The following is a 7,869-nucleotide window of genomic DNA, read 5'->3' as shown; positions in this document are numbered from 1 at the left end:
AATAACATTAAATTTAAAGGGTTTGTTGTGGAGTGAGGGGAACTAAAATAACCTATATTTGTATTGTTTATAATATTTGTAGTACATTATAAAATTTCGGTTTATTTACTTTTATTATTTCTGATGCAATCAAATGTGACTCATACGTGACTTACCTGTTTTTTCCTCTGTCAAAAACATTATATATATATATATATATATATATATATATATATATATATATATATATATATATATATATATATAGTGTATATTAAAACTTGCAGCAAACGATTGGTTACAATTATTGTTGGTCAATGGTCAATGGTTAACCAGTTAAATAGTTCCCCATATGTAGCCTTTTAAATTAGTGCATAATTAAGCTAAATTTGTGCCATCTAGTGGTTTAATGGAAAATACAGTCAAATGGACTATTGTATTATTATGTATTAAGTATTATTATGCTAGGCTTGACTTGTTTAAATGTAAATGGTTGTAGGCCTATATATACTATATGGGTTGCGGGGGAAAAAAGAAGGTCGTTTCTAAAAAAAGTTTGTAAACCATTGCTCTGGAGCAGTGAAGACGTGTTCTCTGGAGTGACGAATCACGCTTCTCTGTCTGACAATCTGATGGAGGGGTCTGGGTTTGGTGTTTGCCAGGAGAACGGGACTTTCCTGACTGCATTGTGCAAAGTGTTTCAGGGGTTGGACTTGGCCAGTGGACTTGGCCACTTTTTCCCAGTGAAAGAAACTCTTAATGCTTCAGTGTACCAAGTCATTTTGGGGACAATTTCATGCTTCCAACTTTGTGGGAACAGTTTGGGGATGGCCCCTTCCTGTTTCAACATGACTGCGCAGCAGTTCACAAAGCGTCAGTCCATAAAGACATGGATGAGTGAGTTTGGTGAGGAGGAACTTGACTGACCTTCACAGAGTCCTGACCTGAACCCAATAGAACGCCTTTGGGATGAATTAGAGCAGAGACTGAGAGCCTGGCCTTTTCATCCAACATCAGTGCCTGACCTCACAAAAGTGCTTAAAATTCCCATAAACACACTCCTAAACCTCGTGGCAAGCCTTCCCAGAAGAGTTGAAGCTGTTATAGCCTATGGATTAAGAATGGGATGTCATTAAAGTTCATGTGCATGTAAAGGCAGGCGTCCCAAAACCTTTGGCAATATTTTTTATATGTAGGAAAATCAGTTTGTTTTAGAGAATCAAGGTCATCTCTCATACAACAATAAGCATTCTCATCAAGCCGTAAATTGCAATCATTCAATTCTTACAAAACACACTTGATTACAGAAGCATGAAAAACACTGTATGAAAGAAGCTAGTGGATTCTTCTTACACACATAGAGGAAATCAAATCAAATCAGAAAGCTTTAGTTGTATATTTTTGTCAAGAGTTCGATTACCAACCTAAATTAAATTTAATGAAATAAACAGGGACTTCATCCCTAAGTAAAATATTAATACTTTACTATACTGCATTAATAAAACAAAGATAACGATGTTCTGCTCTTTTGGATGTCTCAGGAAGAAAATTAAAACTTAAATCCAGCAAGAAATGTCAAACTGTGAGATTGAGCACATATAGTTTTTTTTGTTTTGTTTTTGTGCAGAGCAGAAATTAAAACGAATGAAATAAAACTAAAATGCACAATGCTCAGAGGAATTAGTTTGGGCACAATTAATTTACAATTAAATCAGTATTTTCATCTGCAATCCATTGCTGATTTCTTTAGTTGGGTCGTATTGCAGCAGAGAACTGTGAGTGTACTGTGTCCCAATTCACATACGCATGCTTATTTGCAAAAATAAGTACTTTTTGGAGTGTGTTAATGCAAAAATCCACAAGAATCACATCCTGACACCTTTGACTCATTGTTTTAAAAGGAGGGGTGAAATGCTGTTTCATGCATACTGAGCTTTTTACACTGTTAAAGACTTGGATTCCCATCCTAAACATAGACAAAGTTTCAAAAACTAATGTTGGACGTTTGATAGAGTATTTCTGTCTCAAAAATACTCCTTCCAGTTTCTCACAAGTTTCAGAGAGTTTTTTTCGAGTATGGGTCAGCTTGACGTCAACAGAGCGGAAGGTCTTTGTATGGGCTGTACGGGCTCTTCTCCCGGTAGGGCGTGACTAGAGCGAGAGAGGAAATGCACGCCCATAAACACTCGCTCAGGTGCAGATCCAGTCGTCCGTGCAACACTTCTGTCACGCCGCGCTCCACTTTATTCCAATGGGTGACATCATCAAGCGACTTCAACGCTTCAGCACAGCATTCCAGGAAGGCAGCGCTGCATTTGAACCGATTTGAACGCAGGAATGACGGGAAGCTTCACAACGTCACGGATCTGCTGTCACAGGACTTCACCAAATCATACCAAAGAAGTGTGTTTTTGACGGAGCGGTCCCAGCGATAAAGGTTCGGTCCTGCTTTGGAAGCAGTCGGTGAGTAAAACTGCTTCAAATGTCTGTGCTGTTGGCTATCGTCGCGTGAGTAAACATCAGTAAACGACACGATCGCGTGCTTCGTCATTCAAATGCGCTAACAGTTACTCCATTGTTGTTCTATGTATGACGTTACACTAGTCTGACGTGCAAAACCGTTTTGCTTGCTACTGCTAAGGTTTAGTCGCATACAATAGCCCATAAACCGAATCATGTCCTCATAAACTGCGAGTAAAGACACACAAATGTTGACAGGCCACTAAATACAGTCCATACCACAGAGACGGACGTCCTGCTGTTGCTGTTTCTCCTGTTCAATTTATTTCAGCCTCCGGATCTGATTCTGGATCATTATCTGTGATAGCCATGGGTTTCTCCATGCTTGAGGACGTCACCGCTTTGCGCGCTCGTCATTCTTTAGCTCCGCCCACTCAATATGCCTCCAGGCGCTCGGTTTTTTCCGGAAAGACTCGGTACAGCCTATATTTCTTTTATAAATATAATAAAACTAAAGACTTTTTGGAGATATGAAGGATGCAATACTACTCTATAGGTACTCAAGATTGAGTGTTTCACCCCCCCTTTAACATACTTTGACTTAGGACCTACATACTATTTAAGATGTTTAGCATGGCGAAAATCAGGACTGATTCATTTTTTCAGGGATTGCATGAACTGATCAAATGTATACCCTCAATGCACTGCACGCTGCTTTGGATAAAATCATCTGCGCAAATATAATGGATGCTAACAAATAGCTTTTCTCCAGGTAGTATAGACATCATGTTCCTGATGGCATGAGAGAGTTTAGCCACAGGGTTCCAGTGACCCCTGACTGATGCGGACAGTAGAACTCAACCACCATCAGATTCATGCCTCAGTGACCATCTTTAGGTGGAAATCAGTCTGCTCGGGTGAGTTTGGCTGAGAATTGAGTCTCAGATATCTGATTTGTGTGTACTGCAAATCTGCAATACAATTTAATTGCAACTTTAATTTACATATATGAGCAACTTTTTTATGAATTAAAAAAAAGAAAAGAAAGCATGCCCAGCATGTTTAAACCTTTCTGTGTCTTCATATATGCAGGCACTTTAAAATCCTCCTTTGTATGTCATTTTTTATTTTGCCTTTCTAATAACACATTTGCATTGTTCACTTAGATTTGTCAAAATCTTTGAATTAGTCATAACTCTTATCTCTGAATTCATTTGTAATTTAGCCGAACCAGTTCTAATTAGCAGGATTTAGCACCTTTATCTGGTGTTATGTTTATATGCAATATTTTTATGTGTGAGCTGTTCATTTGTTTAATAAAGACATGAAACACTGAACTAATTTTGAGTCTTAAGAAAATATAAAAATAACTAAAAATCGGTTTGGATACATTCAATATTGCATAAAAAAGGACCAATCCCAGAACATTCTCAGAACATTCGAGCAATTTTTTCTCAAAGTTATGAACAAACATTATTCCAGAAACATTAATAGAATGTTCATTCAAAGTTATCTGGTCTTTAATAATGTTCTGAAAATGTTAGCACAACAGCATTATTTATAACATTCATGGATTTTATCCCCCAGCAATGTTTTAGGTGGATGTTCATCTAACATTCTTAAATGTACAGCTTGTCTAAATTTTTTTTAGAGAACATTCAGAAGTAACGATTCCATAATGTTTGTAAAATTATATAATGAAATGTTCCCTTAAAAAGTTAGTTCACCCAAAAATGAAATTGATGTAATTAATGACCCTAATGTCGTTCCACACCCGTAAGACCTCTGTTCATCTTCAGAACACAGTTTAAGAAATTTTATATTTTAGTCTGAGAGCGTATCACTATACTGTCCATGTCCAGAAAGGGAATAAAAACATCAAAGTAGTCCATATGTGATATCAGTTGGTTGATTAGAGTCTCTTGAAGCATCGAAAATACATTTTGGTCCGTCTTCTATTCCGCGTTTGTTTTCAAACCTCAAATAAAGATTCAAACTGTTATGAATCAGCTTATTGATTCATGAATCGGATCGCGTGTCAAACTGCTGAACTGCTGAGATCACGTGACATTGGCTATCCGAATCATGAATCAATACGCTGATTCATGACCATTTGAATCTTTATTTGAGGTTTGAAAACAAACGCAGAAGAGAAGACAATGCTGAATAAAGTCGTAGTTTTTGCTATTTTTGGACGCAATATGCGTCTGATTCATGCTGATAAAAGAGCAACTTTGACTGAATTAACCACTCATTAAAACTGAGGTATACAAAAAGCATTTGTGAAGCCACAACACGCACAAACTTGAGGCGGATGGGCTACAACAGCAGAAGACCCTACCGGGTACCACTCATCTCAACTACAAAGAGGAAAAAGAGGCTACAATTTGCACTAGCTCACCAGAACTGGGCAGTTGTAGACTGGAAAATGTTGCCTGGTCTGATGAGTCTCAATTTATGTTGAGATATTCAGATGGTATAGTCAGAATTCGGTGTAAACCGAATGAGAGCATGGATCCATCATGCCTTTTTACCACTGTGCAGGCTGGTGGTGGTGGTGTAATGGTGTGGAGATGTTTTCTTGGCACACTTTAGGGCCCTTAGTGCCAATTGGGCATCGTTTAAATGCCACGGCCTAGCTGAGCATTGTTTCTGACCATGTCCATCCCTTTATGACCACCATGTACCCACCCTCTGATGGCTACTTCCAGCAAGATAATGCACCATGTCACAAAGCTCGAATCATTTCAAATTGGTTTCTTGAACATGACAATGAGTTCACTGTACTAAAATGGCCCCTACAGTCACCAGATCTCAACCCAATAGAGCATCTTTGGGATGTGGTGGACCGGGAGCTTCGTGCCCTGGATTTGCATCCCACAAATCTCCATCAACTGCAAGATGCTATCCTATCAATATGGGCCAACATTTCTAAAGAATGCTTTCAGCACCTTGTTGAATCAATGCCACGGAGAATTAAGGCAGTTCTGAAGGCGAAAGGGGGTCAAACACAGTATTAGTATGGTGTTCCTAATAATCCTTTAGGTAAGTGTATATGCGTGATATTAAGTAAGTGATATAAAGATGTACATTTTATATTGTGTGATATAAAGTCAGAAAACATACATTTAGATGCTTTCTTAAAAGACTACAATTGAAAAAATGTATGTATATAAAATTCAACCTGCCAAAGTGGCTTGTAGAAGTGACTGCGTTACACACCACTGCTGAAATTCCCCCATTTGGGTTGACGGGTGTTAATGTCTTAAAGACTGAACATCATCCTACATCCCATGTACACTACTTGTATCCACGTGCTTCTCTGATATTAGTAAAATAATGATGGGAATAGAAAGCTGCTGGGACATGTGTCCTATGTGTCCTGGTCAGCCCTCTTCACTTCCTGATTCATTAGGACAGTCCTGCTGACAAATCAGAGTTGCTCCGCAGTGAAGCTATAGCGTCATGAAAAGCCACAGTCGGGGAAGAACCAAAAAGATTTCTACCATATTTTCAAGTTATATAGGCTATATTAAATATTTGTGACTGTAAATTTAAGATTGAAAGTGTGGTATGAGGCTAAAACAATCAAATCTGTGCATAAAAGACATTTGCAAAGTACCTTTACAATACGGGTGCACTAATATGCATTAATTCATGCTTAAAGGGGGGGTGAAATGCTGTTTCATGCATACTGATCTTTTTACACTGTTAAAGACTTGGAATCCCATACTAAACATAGACAAAGTTTCAAAAGTTAAGGTGGACGTTTGATGGGAGTATTTCTTTGTCAAAAATACTACTTCCGGTTAGTCATAAGTTTCGGCAAGTTTTTTGAGATCATGCGTCCCCATTGACGTTAGTGGGGGCGGAATTTCCTTGTATGGGCCTTACGGACAATTCTACCGGAAGCGCGTGAGAGAGAGCGAGGGAGAGAGCGAAAGCAACAGCCTGCGCGTGAGAGAGAGCGAGGGAGAGAGCGAAAGCAACAGCCTACGCCCATCAAAGCGGGGCTTGTAGGATGCTGGACAGGTGACAATTACACATAGCACATAACAATGTCACCAAAAAAGTGGGTTTTTGGTTGCCAGACCAAGACAGTCCTGCACAGATTCGCCAAAAACCCCGCGTTAAGGCAACAGTGGATGTAATTTGCTTTTCCGGATCAGCAACTGAGTTGCGCGAATGTTTATATCTGTTCGCTGTTTCATAAACAAGGCCCAGCTCGACGCCGAATTTTCCCAATCGCCTAATGCTGAAGGATGGAGCAGTCCCAACGTTAGAAGGGTGAGTGAGACTGCTTTTAGTCACCTTACTGTCTACACAAACCACGCGTAAACACACAAACACACGTGCACAACTGCACTTCCCACATGTACACCTTCAAAGACAAAAATACGACGATATAATTCAAGTATAAATATGTAAATAACACAAGCCGCTAAGCATATTATATAGTTAGTGTATAACTTGTAACTTACCACATACAGACGTCCTGCTCTAGTCGTTTTTGCTGCTGCTCCTGTTCAACTGCAGCCTCTGGGTCTGATTCCGGATCATAGATGTATGGCTGTATCCGATTAAAAGCCATATTTTTATTTTGAATAAAGTTTTTTTCCGCTGTTAGGGATGCACTCGACTCAACACACAGCGCGCTGCTGCACACGTCATTATTTAGCTCCGCTCACACGACACGCCCCCACCCGCTCGGCTTTTTTCGGAAAGACTCGGAACAGCGCATCTTTCTTATATAATTATTAAAAAAATAAAAACTTTTCGGAGATATGCAGGATGCAATGCTACTCTATAGGTACTCAAGATTGACATGACACTGACTGAAACTGAGTGTTTCACCCCCCCTTTAACTAATGCACAGATAATCATGAGTTAATGTATGACTCATGATGAACTAACCCATTTATGAATGATTACTGCATCAGAAACTAATGAAGAATCTACATGATTAATAGATGAAGTAATCATTAAATTGTTATTATTTAAATGTGTTATAATGTATTAATTCCTTATTATATTAAATAATAATTTAAATGAATATACTAATGACCACAACGGGTCAACGCCATGCATTTCAACTTCCAGTTGTCTGCTTTAATTAATCATTAGCTGATGATTTCTAAAGATATCACTATGTTATGACTACTTGTTGAGGCACATGACTATTAACTAATTGATTAAGCAATATGTAATTGTGGTTATGGATTTTGAATTAATTTTGAATTAGTTAATAGTCATGTGCCTCAACAAGTAAAGTCATAACATAGTGATATCTTTATAAATCATTAGCTAATGATAATTAAAGCAGACAACTGGAAGTTGAAACGCATGGCATTGACCCCTTGTGGTAATTAACACGTTCATTTACATTATTACTTAATATAATGTTATTAAGGAATTAATACATTATGACAC

This window comes from Pseudorasbora parva, chromosome 15 (assembly GCF_024679245.1).
Source record: "Pseudorasbora parva isolate DD20220531a chromosome 15, ASM2467924v1, whole genome shotgun sequence".
NCBI classification, from domain to species: domain Eukaryota; kingdom Metazoa; phylum Chordata; class Actinopteri; order Cypriniformes; family Gobionidae; genus Pseudorasbora; species Pseudorasbora parva.
Note: the sequence above shows the minus strand (reverse complement) of the source record.